The 22,691-nt window shown below is 38.1% G+C and overlaps 1 protein-coding gene across 4 annotated transcripts in view; it reads left to right on the forward strand.

Moving 5' to 3' along the window:
* The first annotated feature begins 270 nt into the window (after positions 1 to 270).
* Positions 271 to 22,691, forward strand: part of LOC105480261 (catenin beta 1) — a 40,899-nt gene continuing 18,478 nt past the window's right edge. For 3 of the 4 annotated variants that reach the window (XM_011738840.3, XM_011738841.3, XM_011738842.3), the window contains exon 1: positions 271 to 408. The gene's annotated coding sequence lies outside the window, so the exon portion shown is untranslated. The remainder of the gene's footprint in view (positions 409 to 22,691) is intronic. The other variant, XM_071091491.1, reaches the window with a different exon arrangement.

A 22,691-nucleotide genomic window follows, 5' to 3' on the forward strand; every position in this document is an offset into this window, starting at 1 on the left:
GGGCAACCGCCAGCCGTCACCGCGGGGAGCGTCCGTAGCGTGCCCCAGCACCCCGCCCCGGCCCGGGGCGCTCAGACGGCGACTGACTGCCGGGCGGCGCGGGGACTACTTTCCACCGCCCTGTCGCGCCCCGCCCCTTGTCCTCGCGCGGCGGAACGCTCCGCGCTCCGCGCTGCGCCGGCGGCGGCAGGATACGGCAGCTTTTGGGCGACTTATAAGAGCTCCTTGTGCGGCGCCATTTTAAGCCTCTTGGTCTGTGGCAGCCGTGTTGGCCCGGCCCCGAGAGCGGAGAGCGAGGGGAGGCGGAGACGGAGGAAGGTCCGAAGAGCAGCTTCAGTCCTCGCCGAGCCGCCACCGCAGGTCGAGGACGGTCGGACTCCCGCGACGGGAGGAGCCTGTTCCCCTGAGGTGCTTGGGCGCTCCTTTCCTTATCCTTCCGGGGCTGCTCCAGCTTCCTCTCGGAGCCAAACTTCGTCGCAGGCGCGCGGTCCGGGCGGCGGGCTGGGAGCCGGGCTGGGCGCAGCCGGGAGGCCTGGGGTTGGGAGTGGGGGGCTCAGGTAGGGGACGGTGGGGGCGGGCCGCGCCCGGGGCGCGGAGGGTGGCGGCCGGGCCCGGGTTCCGGTCGTGCTGCCTCTCGGGGGCCCCGGGGGCATCGCTTGCGGGGAGGGGGTGCCGCGGGGGCGCGTCCAGGAGCCCGGATGGCCGGCGGGGTGGGGGTCTGTGGTTTCCGTCCGGGGCTCTGGCCTTGGCCGAGTTTCGGGGAGGGACCCTGTGCCTTGGGATGCGCCGGGGCCGGGGTGGGGGGCGGGGTGGGGACGGGGGGCTCCGCCTTCTCAGCTCCTGCGGCGAGTTGGGGTTCGGGCGCTGAGGCAGGGACGCCACCCTAGATCTCATCAGTCCTGGGGATCGGACCAGTGGACTTTTAAGATTTCTTCTTTCGTTCTTAAGAATAGAAGTGTTATTATTTTTTTTAATACTCTAGCTATGTGAGTTTGAATCGAAGCAACTTGAAACGTTAGAGTAACTAAACTCTTAGTGCAGCCGGTGCGATGCGTCAGTAGGGTGTGCACATGAAAAATCCATGTCTTGCACCTATATTTTAGTGTACTGTGCAGGTGAGTGAAAACAGTGGATAATGTACTGAGAGTCTTATGGATTTATGGTAGTGGGCATGAGACCCTGGTGAAATAAGAGGGTGGAGGAAAGCGAAGGTGATGGCTTACTGTTTTTTACCAAGTGAACTGCAGGATTCAGCCTCTGACTCAGAACGCTTCGAGAATTTTGTTCGTAGAAATAATTTAAATTTATTCAAATAGTTTGATGGCAGCTAAAATTGGGTTTTAGAGGATGTTGTTTTTTCAGCGGAGTGAATTTTCCCTTCGCTCCAAAACTGGCCAAATGGAATTCAAGCACTGCAACTTCTTTGAGTGTTTTGTCTGGAGAGAGGACTTTGAACCGAGACTTTTCGAAGTTAAGTTCCTATAGGCTGCTTCTGAATCTGCCAAGCTTGAAAGCTTTGGCAGTTGGGTGTAGTTGTTGCCTTACGTTCTCTTCCCTTTTGGAGGGAGCATTGTCTCATACTTTGTATCTTCCAGACATCTGTGGTCTTCCCCCGTCCCCGGCCCCCCACCCCTCGAGTTCGTGAGTGGTGAATGAAGAGAGACTAGGCTGCTGGTATGCAGAGGTCGGCAAAAGGAAATCGAGGAGTGGTTTTAGTGAAATGGGAGCTTTGTATCTTGAATAATGGTGGCTTAGGCTAGACATCAACTTAAAGAGACGGCAGCATTTCCTTTCATAAAGTCTAGGCTAATGTTTTTCAGATCGCTAAGTTGTAGTTTGTCTGGAATTTAGGTAGCCATTTCAGTATTTGTCACATGGTGAACGAACATTCAGTACCTTCAGATGTCTTCGTATTGACTTGTATTCATCCTAAGAAATATTAAATATAGCCTCAAGTGTTATTTATGTTGTACCGCTGGTTTATCTCCTGCTTAAATTATTAACATACATTTCTACTTTGGAGGCTTTTCGTTTGAACTGAGGCTGTGCGACATTTATTTTACTTTTATATTTAGATCTTTGAAAATCTCTGATTAAAAAAAAGTACCCTTCAGGGTTTGAGGATGTACTTTCACACCAGACAAAATGTGGCTAATTTGCGCCCAATATTCATTACTTTGACCTAACCTTTGTTCTGAAGGCCATGTACAAGGACAAGGCCCTGAGATTATTGCAACAGTAACTTGAAAAACTTTCAGAAGTCTATTCTGTAGGATTAAAGGAATACTGAGACTATTCAAGTTTGAAGTCCTGGGGGAGGGGAAAAGTAAAAACCTGTGCTAGAAAGCTTAGTATAGCATGTAACTTTAGAGTCCTGTGGAGTCCTGAGTCTCCCACAGACCAGGACAGTCATTTAAAAGTTTTCGGGAAAAACCGACTTAAAAAAAAAAAAAAAGGTGGCTAATAAAAAAATGAAGCATTTAACAGTGTTGAGGTTTCAGAGTATTGAAGAGGGTTTTTTTTAAACTGTTATCTGATTATTTCCTTTACTAACATGATATAGAAAAGTGTATTTCCAATATTAAAATTTATCAGACTGAGCTTACTGTTCCCGTTGATGACTGGAATAAAAATTGGCATAAGTGAAGGTCTGTATGCTTGTTTTCATAACACCACCACCAATATAGAAAACGAGGAGGCAAGTTTCTTCAAGGGTATTTTCAAATGTGTTAGCAAAACTCTTGCAGATACTCTTTTTTGTTATAGGATGAGGTGGGGAGAGGCGCATGCTAAGTATTGTTGAAACTAGGGATGTAGAGAATTAAAAGTTTGATATAATTATTTTGTAGTTATAAGTAGCAGTGAAATTAAATCTCCTGCAGTAGACTATGTAAGTATATTTAGCCAAATGAAACTTCAGTGTTATTAAAATGAAATAATACATCTGTCCTGTTATAAGATTATTTTTATTTCTCTTGTGGTTTCCTAGTTGCTGATAATCAATAATTGTAGATGAGTAGGTGGTAAGTTTTAAGTTTGTACTTTGAGCTTAGTCGGAAGCATGCTTGACTGCCAACCCAGGACACAAAGGATGAAGGCTTTTAGAACTGGACAAACTTCTAACAAAAGGTATTTGCAACTCTTTTGTAGTGTGTCATGTTGATTTGTGACATTGTTTTTGAAAATACTGTGTTAACTTAGTTTTGTTGTAGCCCTCTTTTTATTGAAACTGTGGTATCTATTGTTGAAACTGCTTGAGAACATTTTTATACCGTAAAAGTGAATAGTAAACATAGCCCAGGAGCTGCTTCTGGTTTGTCCATCGTATGTAGCCATTGCCTCCTTGTACCCTCATTGAGAAGATACTGATTTGCAGATTCAGTTGTCCTTCTTTAACAGACTATGTAATATTGCAGTTGTGATTGTGATAGGTAAGTGGGCCAATCGGTTAAAATAAATACATACTTCTCAGGTTTCACAAAAGGAATATAATATGATTTGTGTTGATTGAAATGAGTAGGAGTTAACTCCTATAGTTTTTCATCACTTAAACTCGGGGAAAGTTCTTTATTTCCTCTGTTTACTTAAGAATGCTGCTTTTGTGTTTCATGCAAGACTGAGCTTGACTCAGTTTGAAACCTAGGCTCATCTGTTGAGGCCTGAACCCTGCTGTCCTTGAGGTATGCATATAATTTGCTTCCTCCCTAAGGAAAAAGAAGCTCTTGAAAGATAAAGTCAATCACATTAGGAACCCGTTTTTAGGGTTTAGCCACTTTTTTTTTTTTTTTTTTTTTTTAACTTTTAGAGGCATCTCTTCTGTTAAGAGACATTCCCCAGTCTCAAAGTTTCCCTCAACTTTGTGAGTAGTGTTGGAGCATGTTTTCATTGCATGCTTGGGTCATGTTGAGTGCCCTCCAGTGGATATAGTATAATGCTTGTGATTTTTTTTTTTTTAATTCCAAACAAGTTTATGTGGAATATATTTATGAATAGTTCTGATGAGGGAGAATCACCTAAGAAACCTTTGATTTTTGAAATCATATTACTGCTAATTAAAATACAGGCTTGAGAAAATGTCTTCTCAGCCAATATTTGCAGTAAAAAAGTTGGGAGGTTTTTTGAGGTCACTTTGAATAGGCAGTTCTGCTTAAATATATCGTAATGATAAACCAGAATCTCATTATAGTACTTTAGGAAGTAAAAGATCATGATGTTTAGCTATATTGATGAATTACAGCAACTGAAATTCTCAGAAAAAAATAATGAAGATGTGAATTGTCAGTTTATCTAAAATCAGTCACAGAGTAAAACATAAGCGCTCAACTTGATTATATTAGGAAATAGAAATGAAGGCAATTGAGCCAGTGTATGTGACCTAAAATAGAATGCCCTTAGTTACCATAGGGTTGGTTTCATTTGTACGTAGTGGTGGGCCATGTTGAATTGTAAGTGTTTTGCCCTTTGAATTTTTTCTTAAAGAGCTTTCTCTAGGCTCCTATGTTAAAGTTCATGGTTTTTCTGTTAGTAATATTATTCTCTGAAAATCCATGTTTCAAATCAATCTAATTGGCAACAGGAATGAAGCTTATTCTAAATTGGCTTTTGGAAGTTACACGGTCAGCATATGGAAATATTTCAGGGTTTAGATTAAAAAAAAATTTTTTTTCAGAATATGTTGCTGGAATGAAAATGTTAACATAGGGAGGGAAAATGACAGTTATCAATGATTGCTTTACTTTGCCTATGGAATTCAGTGTCATTTTGTGGAAACTGGTATATTTTTTTTTTTTTTTTTTTTTTTACTACTTAAGAAATGTATTATTGCTATATTTAGGGTTTTTTTTAAGGCAAGAATGCTTCAAGTGCTTTATGTGAATGATTATTTCAGGGTGGATTAAATATTCCTCCGTCAGGGACAATACTTGTAAATTAGTGATTTCCAAGTTGGTGCTTAGTATTTCCAACATTTACTGTCTGTAAGCTTCTGTTCTGATTTTTCAAGAGTTTTCTAAGAAAATGAGAGTAGGCTTCAAAGGTCTTTGAAAAATTCTGTACATACAACTTACTGAAAAAAATGGCTACTGGGGACTTAATTTTTCTCCTGAAATGGGTTACTTGCCTTCATTAATGTAGCATACTACAATTTGATGTTCAAGATACGTTACTAAGAATAAGATCGTTTTCACAAGCCTTATATAGGATTGGTCTTACTACATTATAGTGGGAATGGCTACTCAAATGTCTCCAGGGCCAGTTAGGTATTGGGTAAATGGGACCATGTGGACTATTACAAATTGAAGTGCACATGAAGCAGCCAGTCATAAGCAGCTCCAGCCATTGTGTGGGAATACGGTTTATGTTGCCAGATCATCTGATTTCTTTCCCCTAAGTGGGAAATCCAGATAAATGTACATCTCTTGATTTTCAAGTGTCAGTGAACAAAATTCATATTTTAAGATGCTGTATTCAGCACAAATTAAATACACTTATTTGCTGAATACTGCCAGTTTGTCCCTCTGCGGTAGTCCCGTTTGAAGTACAATGTTTTCATGATGATGATTCTGTGAAATAACTGGTTCTGTGAATGTACATAATTGAGCAGATAACATTGTTAAATTATTAGGTTTGTATTTATTTGGGCACTTGGGAAATGCCTTGTGTGACTTGATTATAGATTAGGAACTTAAAAGCAGGATTCATATTATTGACTTATTTTTGAAAACTGGGAAACCAACATTTTTAAAGTTAGGAGTTAAGATGGCCAGGTTCAAGAAAAAGGGGGAGAAGTAACTTTCTCATTACTCGGCCATCTTAAATAGAGTTCTTTAAGTGTATTTTTAAGAGGTCTCAAAACTTAACGTGAAGGCACTTAAAATGCTGGACAAATTCTGTGTATACGACTCACATCAGCCCTAAATTTTACTGGTCTTTAAATCATGTCCTTTTTACCAGAAGTTTGCATTTCTAAGCTAAATTATTACTGTTAGACTACATCCAAAACTTAAAAAACAGTTTAGGTAATTAAAAATTAATTGAATATGTTTTACTTAAATTAATGCCTTATGGCTTTTTGGTCAGTTTATGTAGGCAGTTAAATCGATTTTGGTTAAATCTTTTGCTACTAACAAGGTATTTCCAGAATTTGAGAAGTGGGGTAGCCGGGCGCGGTGACTCACACCTGTAATCGCAGCAGTTTGGGTGGCTAGGGAGGGTGGATCACCTGAGGTCAGAAGCCCGAGATCAGCCTGGCCGACGTGGTGAAACCCTGTGTCTGCTGAAAATACAAAAATTAGCAGGGCATGGTGGCAGGTGCCTGTGATCCCAGCTACTTGGAAGGCTGAAGCATGAGAATTGCTTGAACCCGGGAAGCAGAGGTTGCAGTGAGCTGAGATCACACCACTGCACTCCAGCCGGGTCAACAGAGCGAGACTCTGTCTCAAGAAAGAAAAGTGGGGTGTTTAGTCTTCAAACTCCGTGTTTAAGTGACTGGACTGAAAATGTAAATCATAGGCCGGCGTTGGTTTAGAAAGTATCTGAAAATAATGCTATAGTCTGCAATTATTTTTATTACGATATGATGGTGTAAAATACAAGCAGATCAGTGGACCTTTTATGAAACATTAATCCTAGAGGCGTCTCACCCCCGGTCTATCCCACAATCTCCATGAGACTCTTCGTAGAACCACTGTAAAGTTTCTTTTGTAATATCCCAGAAGTTTCCTACCTCTGGTATCTTTTGAGCTTGTTCAAAATGCTTCTCCCCCTCCCCCGCCCTATGATGGTTTGAAGAGTGTGAACATCTGAATGATGCTGGGGTGAAACTGCTTCATAACACTTCCATTTTCTCCCCTATTTATTTCCATCTTTTAATTTTTTCACTAATATCCCCACGGTTTTACCGTGTTTTAGTAATTCACATATTGCTGGACTAATTCTTTTTAACTGACTTGTAACAGATATGTTAAACCGTTTAAAACTTGGGGGGTATTTTTAACCTACTTTAAGTTAATTTCAAGTTAGTCTACATGGCATATAAACGTTATGATTAATGCTGGTAGCTGAGTTGGAAGCCAAAGATGTACAAAAAATCTAAAGGGTTTGGTTTAGTTTGATAAACCTCTCTTACAGGGTTTTGTAATAGTAGCAATATATATATGTGCATATATGTAGCATACCTTATTGGACGTCCATATAAAAATGTGTAAGAAGTTAAATTTACTGCAGAATGTCTTGGGAGTGCAATTTGAAGATGATCTTAAGTGGTGATAGTAATTTGCTACACTGAGGGATAGTTGTTGCAAACTGCTCCCAATTTTCCTTTACTGTGAAGTAAACGAAACAGCTGTAATAGGGATTACTTACTGTACTCTCTCTTTCTTTTTTAAGTATAATTAAGTGGTTTTGGGGTAAGGGTGTAGGGAGTGAGTGTCTTTGAAGTTTGGCATACACTAGATGAATGCCACATGTATAAGGGAGGAACAACGGATTCTTGGAAATATTTTTCAATCCAAGTAACTTTGGAGGCTTCCAAGTGGAGTTCAATTCCCCTGTGTAGGAAAGTGCTGAGGTAGACCCTTAAATTCCTTTCTGAGCCGTTGAATGTCCTCAAACTTCGCTTATACTTTATAGTTCGTTTAGATACAAAAGTTACAAACTAAATTCTATTTAGGAAACATAATACGCTGACATAGCGCTTTAAATAGATTATGAATTTAGTGTATCAATTTTCTGGCATTTTGCTGAATTTTGTTGTTTAGTTTTCAAGCCCAAGTATTTTGTTACTTTGTATATTGTAGTTGTCCTGCATTGATCACTGTTTCCTGCTTTAATTGTGCTGTCATTTTTCCTGGTTCCTGATTCAGAGTGCCAACCATTCTGTTCCCCATAGAATAAGAAATAAGAGGCTAGAAAGTTTAGAGATGAGATATCTAGGAATGCCTGAAGATCAAGGGTCACCCTTGAGGCAGAGTAATTATGGTTAAAATGGTATTGCTGATAAGTGGATGCTGGGAAATATTAAAATTTGATTTTTTAGAAGAATACTTATTTCTCATGCTTGAAGAGCGCCCTTACTATATGCTAAAGGGCCTCAGGTTTTTCCTTATTGCCATTATGCTGCAGATTCTATTAACGTTTGTCTGGAAAGATCTAAGACAGAAGGGCCGTTTAATACCTTCCCTTTTCTCCTCAACTTCCCTTGTCTTCCCCATCAGGAGCTAAATAGGAACCCCTTCACCTTGTTACCATCAAACTTCATCAGTGGTCTGTCTTTACAATGAAGGAAGTAGTACTGCATACTGGTCAGAGGCCAATCCTGAGGCATGCCTTTTCAAGGACTTGTTACTTTAGTTACACTGGCCCTTCTGTGTTAACTCTTATCCCCCAGACTCTAATCCTGTTGCTTTTTTTGGTCCCCATCTCCCACCTTTCATCATCTGAAATCCATTCATTTTAACTTCTGGAATTCAGTCGTTAGAAAATCCTTTATATTCTCAATCTGTTGTGAATGTTCGTTTCTTATTTCAGCTGTAACCTAGCCTTCTCTGCAAGAATGCTACTTCCCTTACAGCTCTCTCAAGTGATGATTTTTTCCCTTCTTGCACACCTTGTAACACTGAACTAAGGGGTGTGTGGACTAAATGTCTGCTTTTTTCCCTCATTGTCACTTCTTGACCTTTCTTTTCCAAAACTTCAAGCTTTGACTTTCATGTGATCAAATTATACCACGCATTGCCCGTCTTTATTTCAAGCACCTGCAGACCTTGCTGGGTCATTCACATCCTTCCTTGATCACTTTATTAGCTCTTGGCTCATTGTTACTCTCTCTCATTTCTGTCGTAATTCTTGATGACATCACTATCCATGTAGAGCAATACTGGTAAAGATGTGGTCTCGTAACTGTTACCTGTATGAATTAAGATAAGGAGTTATGCCAGAATGTAAGTCACCTGTGTCACTAAGTTTACTGTTTAGTTTAGCTTACTTTTTTTTGTAGCAAGATTTTGATGAAGGAAGCAGTTTGTTGATTTACAGTCTGGTACAAACTTTGATATAGAAGATGCTTCCAATATCCTGGTCTCTTAGTTCCTTGATTTCTTCTCCTCCAGTAATCTTACTTTCTATCCTAAGTCAACTACACATTCCCATTGTCATATTCTAGACTACTCTGTCTTTTATCAGTAACTGTGCTCTCTTCCCCCAATCTCATTTCAGGCATCCCACTTTCTAATTCCTCTAGTAAATATGTCAACTCCAACAGCCCATCAGTCCCATTGGGACCTACAGTTTATCTGTCCAAGCTTTTCCCTGTTCCTCACCCTCACTTCTATACAGCTGAAGTTTCATACTGAATTATAATCACTTTCTTGTATACACGTTCAACAGTCTTGTCCCTCCCTGGCTTCATGCCCAATGGTCTCTTGTATCTATGACCATGTCTTTTACCTTCTCCTCTGTCACTGGAAGAACTGTAGCCTTCCAATATAAGGCCACCCAGTTCATTTGCACACCAGATTCCATCCCCTCTTGCTCTCAAGAATATTACTGTAGCATCTCTCATTTCTTGTATCAGTGGTTTTTTCTACCCTACTGGCTCTTTCCATGAGCAAACATGCTATTATCCCATTATACAAAAATTTTTTTTTCTCTCCATCTCTCCTTTTACTCTCCATCTCAGTCTCTGTTTCTCTTTCCAGCAAAATCACCTTGAAAAATTGCTTTATGCACTCCCTTTTTCTTTTGAACCCCTACCAGTGACCACCACGTTATAAATTTGTAGTTGTCATCTCACTTAATCTGTTAGTATTTGGCACCATTGCTGCAGTTGCTTGAAATGCCTTTTCATTGGTTTCCAGGCCACCATGTCTGTTAGCAGGTTTTCAGACCTCTTATTTCACTGGCATTTCCGTCTTTGTTTTTTCTGGTATCTTTCTGATCTCTGTTGGGGTGGCTGAAGGTTTAGTCCTTGAATCTCTCCTTTTTTGTTGTGCATGTTTACTCCAGTCTCATAGCTTTATACAGATGGTATTTACATCTGTTGCTAATGATTTACAAATTGATATCCTTAAACTGATATCCAGCTACTTTTTGGTCAGCATTTTGGATGTCTAGGAAGCGTCTCAAACTTAATATGTCTAAAACTGACCTCCCGCTTTTCCCCAAAGCTGCAGTCTTTTCTGAAATGCAATTCTGTCTTTCCAGTTACCTAGCTTAAAACCTTGCAGTTCTTGACTCATCTTTCTCTCATACCCCATTTCTAAATTCTCTCTGCAAACCTTGTCTGTTCTCCCTTCAAAATAAAGTCATATGTCATTTTATGATGGGGCTACATTCTGAGAAATGCGTCATTAGGAGATAATCATGGTTGTGTGAACATCAGAGTATACATAGACAAATCTAGATGGTATAGCCTACTCACATCTAGGCTATATGGTGTGGCCAATTACTGTAATGAATACTTTAGGTAATTGTAACATAAAGGTAAGTATTTTTATGTAAACATATCGAAACATAGAAAAAAGTACAGTAAAAATATGGTATCAAAAATAAAAAATGGTACACCTGTATAAGGCGTTTATGATGAATGGAGCTTGCAGGACTAGACATTGGTCTGGGTGAGTCAGCAAGTGACGAGTGAGGGAATGTGAAAGAGCTAGGACATTACTGTACACTACTGTAGACTTTATAAACACTGTACACTTGGGCTATACTACATTTTTTTAAAGATTTTAAAAGACTTTTTTCAATAATAAACCTTAAATTACTGTCACTTTTTTACTGTGTGAATTCTTAATTTTTTAAACGTTTTGACTCTTGTAATAACACTTAGCTTAAAACACAATTGTACAACTGTACAAAAAATTTTCTTTATATCTTTATAAACTTTTTTCTATTTTTAAAATTTTTTACCTTTTAGCTTTTTTGTTAAAAAACTCAGACATGAACACATTAGCCTAGACCTACAGAGGATCGGGATCATCAGTATCACTGTATTTCACCTCTACATCTTGGCCTTCTGGAATGTCTTCAGAGGCAGTAAACATAAATGGTACTGCCACCTCCCATGATAACAGTGCCTTCTGGAATACCTCTTGAAGGACCAACCTGTGGCTGTTTTATAGTTAACTTTTTTTTTTTTTTTTTTAAAGAAGTAACAGAAGGAATGCACTCTAAAATAATGATAAAAAGTATAGTAAGTACATAAACCTGTAACAGTCATTATCATTATCAAGTCTTGCATACTGGACATAACTGTATATGCTATATTTTTTTTTTTTTTTTTTTTGAGATGGCATCTCACTCTGTCACCCAGGCTGGAGTACAGTGGCGCTATCATAGCGCACTGTAACCTCAGACTCCTGGGCTCAAGTAATCTTCCTACCTCAGCCTCCTGGGTAGCTGGGACTACACCAGGCACCCCACCATGCCTGGCTAGTTAAAAACATTTGTTTTTGTAGAGACAGGGTCTCACTCTGTTGCCAGGGCTGGCCTTGAATTCCTGGCATCAAGTAATCCTCCCACTTTGGCCTCCCAAAGTGCTAGGATTATAGGCATGAGCCACCATGTCTGGCCCACTGTACTTTTATACAGCTGAAGCACAGTAAACCTACTGTGGGTTCGTTTACACCAGCGTCACCACAAACACCATGAGTAGAGCATTGTGCTGCAATATTATGATAGCTACAATATCACTAGGTGATAGGAATTTTTCAGCTCCATTATAATCTTATGAGACCACTGTTGTATGTGCAGTTCATCATCAACTGAAATGTCCTTATGAGATGCATGTCTGCATATCAGAAATCTTAATCATTTTTCACTGAAGCCATGTCATGCCATGCCATCTTTTGCCTATATTATTATTATTCAGCTTTTATTTTAGATTCAGGGTGTACATGTGCAGGTTTGTTACAAGGGTATGTTGTTTGATGCTGAAGTTTGGGGTACGGTTGAACCAGTCACCCAGGTAGTGAGCATAGTACTCAATAGATAACTTTCTACCATTACTCCTCCATCCCTCCCTGTTTTTGTCCCTGTCTATTGTATCTTTATGTCCGTGTGTACCGAGTGTTTAGCTCACTCTTGTAAGTGAGAACATGTGGCATTTGATTTTCTGTTCCTGTGTTAATTTGCTTACAATAGTCTCCAGTTGCATCCACATTTCTACAAAGGACATGATTTTGTTCTTTTTTACAGGCTGCATCATATTCCATGGTGTATAGGTACCACATTTTTCTTTATCCAGTCTACCGTTCATGGGCATTTGGGTTGATTCTCTCTTTGCTATTATGAATGGCTTTTGCCTATATCATTGGAAAGGCCTTCTAACTGGTGTCCCTGCTTACACCTTTTTCTCCCTTAAATGTGGTTTCGACGTGGTCACCAGAGTAACCCTTTTTATAACGATAAACCATGTAACATTTTTGTTCAGAAACTTCTAGGGGCTTACCATTTCATTCAGTAAAAGCTCAAGCTCCTGTATACTCACATCCTTCATCACCTATTACTTTTCTCCTCTCACTCTTCAGCCTTTTTGTTTTTCTTCAAACTGATGAAGCCTTCATGGCTGATGTCAGATATTTTATCCATTGAGATCTTCCTTGTTGACTCAGTTGCACTTGGTCATATTATTTTCATTTATTTGGTATATCTAATCATAGTCTGAAAGTTTGTCTACTTATTTTTCCCCCTTTGAGGGTCCTTGCCCTGTTTTTATATCCCTGATAGCTGGACAGTATCTGGAACTTACAGGTGTTCAGTAAAGTTTTGTTGAATAAATATTCTGGAATCACCCAACCGTTTTTTTTCCCTCCAGTTATTTTTCTTCTCCCTTTCACTGCCTGAAAGATGTCCTTTGTATATGGTTCCACTTATCACTGTCATCCCAGTTTGTGATATACTGTTCTAATATATTATTATTAATACATTTCCAATGAACTTGCTCTTGCTGTGAGTTCACCACTGGACCTACATGTTGGCCGATCAAATGGATACTTTATAATTTTAGTCTTGATGGACTCCTGCGTTTGGCACATTTCTTACCTCTAGCACAGCACTGTCCAGTAATCCACACTTCCTGGGACAGTAGAAATGTTCAGTGTCTGTGCTGTTCAGTTGGTAGCAACTAGCTACATGTGCCTGTTAAACACTTGAAATGTGGCTGTGTGGCTAGTGGCTATTGTATTGGAGAGTGCAGTTTTAGAAACTGCTGTTTTTCTTACATGGCACTAGATTTAGTATTACAATCTAATTGTGCAAGCCCGATAGGTAGGAGTCATCTTTATTCCTCTTAATTTTTCTCATCTACTATATGCAGTTCATCACATCAACAGAACCTGCTGTTTTTACCTCCTAAATATTTCTTTAGTCTAACTACTTCTTGTCCCTAGTGCCACCACCATCCATCAGCTGGAATATTGCTATAGCTGCCTTGCAGGTTTCCCTTCTTTCCTGTTCCCTTCTAGTTTTTTGAATTACAGTCAGCATGAGCTTTTAAAAACTCAAATAAGATTGCATTATTCAGCTGCTTAAAACCTTTCATGACTTTCAGTGTCACATAGAATAGAAAACACTTTTCTTACCAAAGGCTAGAGAGCTGTACGTGATCTGGCTATTTTTAATGTTTCATTGCACTCACCTTTTCCTTTATAATCAAACTACTCTGATTTCAAGGGTTCTTGAAAGATGATCATGTTCTTTAATGACTTTGGGTTTTTGCTTGTTATATTCTATTTCTAGAATGTTTCTTCTCTGTTCCTTACATGCTGGCTCTTTTGCATCCTTCTTCAGGTCTCAGCTTACATGTTACCTTCAAGAAGCCTTTGACCACGCTAAGTGGGACCTTCCTTCCACTTCTGCTGTGTAATCTCATTCCCTTCTCCCACTTGTTAATTAGTTACATGCTTTTTTGTAATTGTTTATTTGGTTGTCTGTCTCCCTCCAAAGAATGCAGGGACCATGTCTGCATTCTGCAGTAATCACTACTGCACACCCAGAATCTATTACAGATCCTGGCATGTAGCTGATGCATAAATATTTGTTGAATGAAAGGCTATACATTGTATTTATGCTATTGGTAATGCTATGACCTGAAACTAAAAGGAGTTGTAGGAAAGATTTCTTATGGAACAAAAATATCCCTTTTGATTAATATCACAATCTCGTAAATTGAGAAAACAAAAAAATATATACCAGTGGAGCACACATGTATAGTTTGAGGTTATGACTCATTTATTGGTGTATTTTTGGACTCACAATAGAACAAAGATTAGGGAATATTCCTTAAAGCTCTGTATTGAAATAATGAAAAGCAGTCACATTTTGATAATAGAAGCTTCCTAGCTTACTCTTTCTGCAGTCTTCTTTTCCTATAAGAGAGCCTCATAATTATGAGGCTTATTACGAGAGTAAGGCAGTCAAAGGCAGCAAAATGTCTTTCTGTTTTAAAGAATAACATAAACTTGACATGTATGGTGGGGGACAGAAGGTTTCAAAAGTTTAAGAATCTGTGTTGTGTTAATGAATAGATGCTTCTCAAGCAGCTTATGCTAGGGTTACTCTGTTTAGTCAGGGTTTTTTCTTCTTTAACTTGGGTTCATTTCCTAATGTCACACATGAAGTTTGGATCATATGGTTTGACTTTAGCTATAGTCCTTAGCTATGGGGAGCAGCATCAGTGACCTGTGACACATAAATTAAAAATACAATGCCAGGGCCCTTCCCCAGCCCCTCTGATAGAGAACCTCTTGGTCATCTGTATTTTTAGATGTTTCAGGTTAGTCTGATTAATACCCTTGGTTAAGAACCATTGGGAGGATCTGGTTGCGAGTTTAAGGGGACCTTCAAGCCTGTAGGTCTTTATAGTTTCAAAAAAAAAAAAAAGATTTTAAAAATCATGCAAATGTTGTGGCTGAATTCTGGTTTAGCACATACTGCTTTTAATGGCCTGAAATGTTTTTCCCAAATAAATTGTCTTGTTATAGCTTTCATGTGTGATTTGGTCCAGTTTCTTGTTTTTGAAGATACTTATGGGGAAAAAAACTTTGTAATTTCTCTTAGTAACATATTAACCCACTTAAAACCCTTTCTGTTATAGGTCTTCACATTTAGGCTTAATGTGCTTAATTAAAATGTAAAAACACATCTGCCTTTGTTCTCTGTGAAAGTATTTAATAAATAAATGAGGGATTGGCAAAGTACTGCCCGCCATGTGTTTTTATGTGGCCTACGACCTAAGAATTGTTTTTAGATTGCTTAAAAAAAAAAAAAAAAACCCAAAAGGATAATATTTTGTGCCGTGAAAATTACATGAAATTCAAATTTCAGTTTCTGTGAATGAAGTTTTAATGGAACACAGCCATCCATGCTCATAAGTGTGCATATTATCTGGCTGTTTTCACTGCAATAGCAGAGTTGAGTAGTTGTGACAAAGAGTTTATGGCCCACAAAACCTAAAATATTTACTTCCTGATGCTTTACAGAAAAAGTTTCCTGAGTGGTGTTCTGGCTATACATTATTCATAAATGAATCTTTCGTGGTTCTGAAGGCATTTAAGAAATCTCTTAGGTTATAAATTGGCCTGGTGCGGTGGCTCACATCTGTAATCCCAGCACTTTGGGAGGCCGAGGCGGGTGGATCACGAGGTCAGGAGTTCAAGATCAGCCTGGCCAAGATGGTGAAACCCCATCTCTACTAAAAATACACACAAAAAATTAGCTGGGTGTGGTGGTGGTGGGCCTACAATCCCAGCTACTCGGGAGGTTGAGGCAGAGAATTGCTTAAACCCGCGAGGTGGAGGATGCAGTGAGGCAAGATCACGCCACCGCGCTCCAGCCTGAGCGACAGAGTGAAACTCCATCTCAAAAAAAGAAAAAAAAAGAAAAAGCTCTTAGGTTATAAATAAGTGTTGTAAGCTCTCCAAGCCTCCATATTACATTTTGTGTGTTCTTCTGTTCACTTTTTGAGCATTTTATTTTTTATTAGCACATTCCATTCATTAAGTATTTAAGAGCTTAATATATGCCAAAGCACTTTAGAAACAGTGAGAAACTGTTTCTAAATGTACAGTCTCAGCCCTCACAGCGTTCACTTCATTGGGCTCTTTAAAATTTCTTTTTTTAAAAGGTCAACGTGCTGGTATAGTGAGGAAGGGAAAGTCTTACAACAAGTGGAGTAGAGGAAGGTTATCATTATGGGATATAATTTGGAGGTCATTGAGTACCTGCCATTAATTCTGCCTGTAGTCTGAATGTAGAGATCAACATCTAGAAACTTTTTTGAAATAAAATCTTCAATTTCTTTGGCATATCTAGTACTGTCTAGCTAGGCATATAGTCAAAGTATGGTGTATATTTCAAATATTAACAGTTTTTTTGGGGCTGTAGTCACTGTTGAAAGGATATAGTTCTTTACTATTACATGTGATATCTGTATATAAAATTGGCTAATCCCTGTCTTTCATTTATCTGCAACACTGACTGTTACCAGTTGTCTCTAACTTTGGTATGGGGGTGGCAATATGATGAGATTGAAAGGGTACATGACTGAGCCACAGGCAGACCTGGATTTGAATTTTAACTGAACGGTTTATTAGCTAGTCTTACATAAATACTGCTAAGCAGTTTTCTTGTGATAATTTGAGGAATGATGTCTTCTTTATGAGATTCAATGAGATAACATATTAGGCTCAGAACTGAAGTTGCTAGGAATTTAATTATGCTACCTTGTTAAGTATGTCAAAGGCAGAATTCAGTGTTTAGCTGATATCACAAGGCAGTAAGTATCCTAAAATTATGCTGTAAAAGATATAAAGATGCTGTAAGTGACTCAGAAACCTGGTGACTTTGTAATGCAGTTAATTCTTAGAATACTGCCACTTTAACAGAATAGGAGCTAGGAATGGACAAATATTTATTAAATTACTAAAATAGAAAATTTATTGATACATGTAAAGTGACATTTGCTTAAATATGGAAAAATTTGCAGTACTATTTCCTTGCTTTAGAAAACATTGGTTATCACTTTTTTTATTTTTAGCAATTTGTTTTTGCCTTGAGGCAAGATGGTTGACTGAGTAGTTGCCACATTTCTTTTTGTACAAAGTCCATTTCATAGGCCACCTAGCTTTTATGCTTAGAAAGTTTCCTTAACGTTATATTTAAGTATTTGGCTAACCTATATAGGGTTCAATTATACAGGCTAACCTTCTCGGACAAATATTTCTAATAATTAATATATTTGGTTCTGCAAAGGTATACAATCATATATGTAAAAAAGATGCCTTGCATACTTGATATATGTTACTTTTTTTTAGTGTATACCTTTTTCATTCTCTTTAATGACTGTATGGTATTCCACCACCCCCGTCCCCTCACTTGGACAACTGCAGTAACCTAAATGGTCTTTCTACTTTGCTGTTGCCCCTTAACTATCTTTTTTCCCCTTTATAGCTGCTGGAGTCAATTTTAGAAAGTCTAAATCATACATCACATTGCTTCACTGGCTTCCCAGTACACTTTGGATTTTATTTTACATCCTTACTGATCTGATTCTCATCTCTGTCTCATGGTTCCCTGCCTTCTAGTTACACTGGTGACCTTTCGATACCTTTACCACATTAAGCTCATTCCTTCCTTTTCACTTGTTCTCTGCCTGGAGTGTTCTGCCCCATCTTTACATGGCCAGCTGCTGCTCCTCTGATGAAATGTCTCTTCCTTACAGGCCTTCCCTGACCACCCGCTAGAGTAGCATACCTTCTACCTTATAAACTTGTTTATTAGCATTTCTCACTCTAAATTTTCTTTTTTTTAATTGCTTAACTCCCTAACAGTAGAATATAAGCTTCACTGTATTTATGACCTTGACTCTCTTATTACTGTAATACCAGTAACATAAAGGGTGTTTAAAATTTGTTCAGTGGGTGAATATATATTCCATTTAATTGATAAATTATTATTTATTCCATCTCCTGTGGATGGACATTTGAGTAATTTCATCTTTTTCTCTATGAATGCTTCACTTGGCATGCTTCTGACAGTATTGCCACAGAATACATTTCTGTTACAAAAGTTGAATTTTTAAGTCAAAGGGTAGTTACACTTGTGTTTAATGGATAGTGCCAGCTTACTATCAAAAGTTTCTGCTAGTTTCACCATATCCTTATTAGCAGTAGATACTAATCAATCTTTTCAATCTTTGCCAATCTGAGAAGCAAAAAGTAAATGGGTTTAAATATCCTTTGTATATATTCATTGCTCACTTTATGTTTTTCCTTTGCAATGTTGTTTCTTGCTCTTTCCCTGCAGTATAATTCTTTCTTCTTTTTGACTTGTTCCCAGTTTTTCGTGTACTGTGGATATTAGCCTTTATGTTACACATGTTCTAGTATGTCATTTTTTGAATTACTTCAAACGTGGTGATTTGTTGCTCAAATTTTAAAAACTACATACACACACAAATTATCTCATGTTTCCCTTTTTAGTTTCAGTTTCAACTCATGCTTAATCAGTTCATCGATTGGGCATGGTTTTAGTCTTAATATGTACCCATATTTTATCTCATTGTTCTATTTTTTACATGTAAATATTTGGTGAATATAGGTTTAATTTTAATGTAAAATAAGGATGAAAAAATGATAGTTGGAATTACAAGCCCATTTCTCCTAATACTTTTAATCAAGTAATCCACTAATTGAAATATTACCTTCTTCATTTATGAAATTGCCACATTATATCTGGGTGTTTTTCTGCCTACTACAGTCTCTTACCCATTTATTTCCTAATAATACAATACTTGAAATTGCTGTGGTTGTTGATTTATAATGTTATCTTAGTGATAACATTATAAATGTGATGTAACTGGTTCCTTCTTATAGTTCTTCTTAAATCAAGAACAAGACATATCTTCCCATTTACTGTTGTATGTATCTCATTTTACTGTTATGAATGAAATCTCTGTCCTATTTGTGTATAGGAAAATAGTTTTAGTATGTAATTGTGGCCACTTTTATTAAAAATTCAGTTCAACTAAGAGTTGTTTTCTGTTCAGCCTTATCAGACTATAAAATCCACATAAAAGGGGTATAAAAATGTCTCAGGACACTGGGCTCAGATGATTCTCCCACCTCAGCCTCCCAAGTAGCTGGGACTACAGGGGCATGTGCCACCACACCCAGCCATTTTTAAAATAAGTTTTAAAAATACAATTAGTATTTTTAGTAGAGACAGGGTTTCACCATGTTGCCCAGGCTGGTCTTGAACTCCTGGACTCAAGCAATCCACCCGCCTTGGCCTCCCAAAGTGTTGGGATTACAGGTGTGAGCCACCACACCTGGCCGAATTGCAGCCGTCTTTAATACTTTTTTCCATCCTGTTCCCTTTGCTGCTCCCAGGCCTGCTGTATTGATAGCCCACTATAAAGAAGCTAGTGTATATTCTTTGCATACTTTTACTTCATAAACTATATGAAGCATTGTTTTGTTTTTTAACTTAATTGGTATAAAATTATATTTTGGAAATTCAGTATGTTCTGTGAAAATTACTTAGAAAATGTGCCTGTGAGGTAAAGCCTATTCAGGATGTATCTTAAAGGAGATAGCTGTGCTTTAACATATTAGTCTTTTTGGCTACTTATGTTAATGTAAGTTGGAGAAAAACAATCTGCTTTCTGTGATAATTTGTTCTTGGAGATGGAGTGAAAGATTGTTTTAAAACATTGTCTTTTTTTTCCTCCCTGGAGTACCAGTACTATTTATTTTAGGATGTTACCGATCAAAGATGCTGTGTGGAGTTACTCATTGGTGACACTAACAATAAATCACACCTGCAAAGGATGTTACCATAATCTAATGATTTTAAACAGGAAAATTATATTCTAAGACATCCAGTTGGCCTAAATGTGCTATATCAATGACTATTCAAGGGGCTTTTTATGTATAATATATACAAGTACTTCACAAAAATATAAAAGGATGGCAGTGACATCAAAAATCTGGCAAGCCAAAAGACTACATTATACGTAGCAAATAAATAAGCATATAACTTATTGGAATTTAAAACCTTGTGGGATGGGTGGGTGATGGTATATATGTTAGATGTGTGAACGTATCTATTAAAAGTTGTGTCAGATAACAGCTGATGCTGACAAGCCCTTGGTAAGATGGCAGCATGTTCAGTACGTTCTGTGAAAATTATGTCAGTTTATGATCTGTCAGTATTTTGGAGCTATGCATGAAAGGACTTAAAATTCTTACCCTTTAACTCAGTAATACTATTTCTAGAACTTCTGGTGATATAGGAAATTAAGAGAATTATTTATATGCAAGGTGTTTATTGCGGCATTGTTGGAATAATGACAAAATGGGGAAGAACAAGCTAAGAATGGAGGAGGTAGCTTATAGTATAGACATACAATACAATCTAGATGATAATATTTTATAATAGTCTTCACAAGGGATTTTATATTTTTAAAAATACGTAGCAGTGAGTTTAATATCATTCCAAATATACCAAAATGTCATCATTTACTGTGTGGTGGAGTCATGATGGAGATGATAAATATAAATACTAATTTATACTAGGCATATATTACTTTATGGCTGAGGAAGGAAGACAGTTGTGAAGAAAAGAAGATCTCATTCTGGAAACATACTAATTTTTCCCAGCTATAAAGAGATTCCATTTCTATTTTTTTTCCATTTACCTTGTTTCCTACCTGAGAAGATTCCATACTTCTAATAGCCATTTTTGTACCTATTTAAAGACAGTACCAAAGGCATACATTTTAGTGTTTGGAGGACGAAGGGTCGTTTGATGTTTCATGCTTATTGACCATTCTAGGATGACAAGACACCTCGAGAACACACACATACAGGCACACACACACACCCCAAAGAAAGCTGTGAAAGAAGAAAGCAGAAAGGAACCTGGAGTGGGTTGTAACTTAAAATGTTAGTGTTGCGTGAAATGTGCTAAAACAGGAAGAGTTGAGGAAACTGCATACATTTTCTAGATGGCAAAGTATTACTGGTGACAGTTAATGAAAATGCATATGCATGTGTTTTTAGATTTGCAGATTTTACTATGAACGTTTTAAAAATCCCTGAAGAGATATCAAAAGTTTATCTTGCTTATGAAATAAAGTAGCACTTTCTAACTTTAAAACAGGGAATAATTCTTTGGATCTTGATTATTGGAAAAGTGAACTATGAATTGCTAGTATAAAACTGTGATTTTAAAATATATCTGCTTTATATTTTTATGTAGCAGATTTACCCGTAGTTAATAATACTCAAACTTCCTGAAAACTAAGGTAATTAAGATAATTCTGTCCTGATGGGAAAACGAAAAATAACTTTAGTGTGAAATCTATTGTATATTATTTGTGGCAAGACTTCTCCCCTTGACTTTGACTGGAGACATTTATAGGGTTAAAATCAGAAATAGCATGGTGAATTTTGAAGTATCCTTTATAAAGTTTGTAGTTGGAAAGAGTATTATGTTCATATTGCCAAAAAAAGATGCATGGATGCATTAGACTGGATGGAAGATACATGAGAAGTTGGCCAGCTCCCCCTTTGTCAAAACATCACTTGGTGCTGATAAAGCTGTCAGAAAACACAGCATTCTAATGTAGTCTGTAGTTTAATGATAACCTGTGTCTTGAAACATTTAGTGTAGTACTTATACAAACCTAGATGGCATAGTGTACTGCATGCCTAGCCTATATGGTATAGCCTGTTGCTCCTAGGTGTAAAGCTGTATAGCATGTTACTGTAGGCAGTTGAAACAGTGGTATTTGTGTATCCTTTTTTTTTTTTCTTTCTTCTTTTAAGAGACAGGGTCTTACTCTGTTGCCCAGGCTGGATGCGGTGGTGTGATCATAGCTCACTATAACCTTGAACTCTGATCCTCCTTGCCTCAGCCTCCCCAGTGGCTAGGACTATAGGCACATACTACCACACCTGGCTAATTTTTTAAATTTTTTTGTAGAGATGGAATTTTGCTGTGCTGTCCAGGCTGGTCTTGGAACTCTTGTGCTACAGCAATCCACCCGCCTCCCGGAGTGTTAGAATTACAAGCCGCTTCTCCTGGCTTGTTTACCTAAACATAGAAAAGATCCAGTAAAAATACAGAATTATAATCTTATGGGGCCACTGTAGCGTATGTAGTCCATCTTGACTGAAATGTCATTATGCAGTGCATGATTGTACTTCATAATTTTTAAGCACTCCTCCCTCTTGATTGGTATTTAGTGGATTTTGTCATTTTTGTTTCTTCATAATTCTTTCTGAAATGCCTACTAGTTGGACCTTTGATCTCCTGAATTGATCGTGATTTCTTCTTTTGTATTTTTTGTCTTTGTCATTTATTTGTACTCTAGGAAGTTTTCTCACTTTTAGTTTCTATTCAACTTTTTGTTTTTATTTTTTCTCTCCAGTCTTTTATGGAGATACTAAATTGAAGTGTTCTGTTTCTCTTTCCACCCTACCCCTAGTTTTAAATTTTATCTCAGTTTCTATGGAGTCAGTTTTTTTGTTGCTTTAAAAAACATGTTCCTGAAGTGATTGGTAAGTTTTGGCTAATTGGGAGCACTAGAATTGGGCCCTTAATGGTTGGCAGGGTGTGGTGGAGGAGAGCCAGCCCTTAGCCCGTAAGGCTCAGGCCAGAAACAGAAAGAGGAAGGCTTACCTTTT

This window comes from Macaca nemestrina, chromosome 2 (assembly GCF_043159975.1).
Source record: "Macaca nemestrina isolate mMacNem1 chromosome 2, mMacNem.hap1, whole genome shotgun sequence".
NCBI lineage: Eukaryota > Metazoa > Chordata > Mammalia > Primates > Cercopithecidae > Macaca > Macaca nemestrina.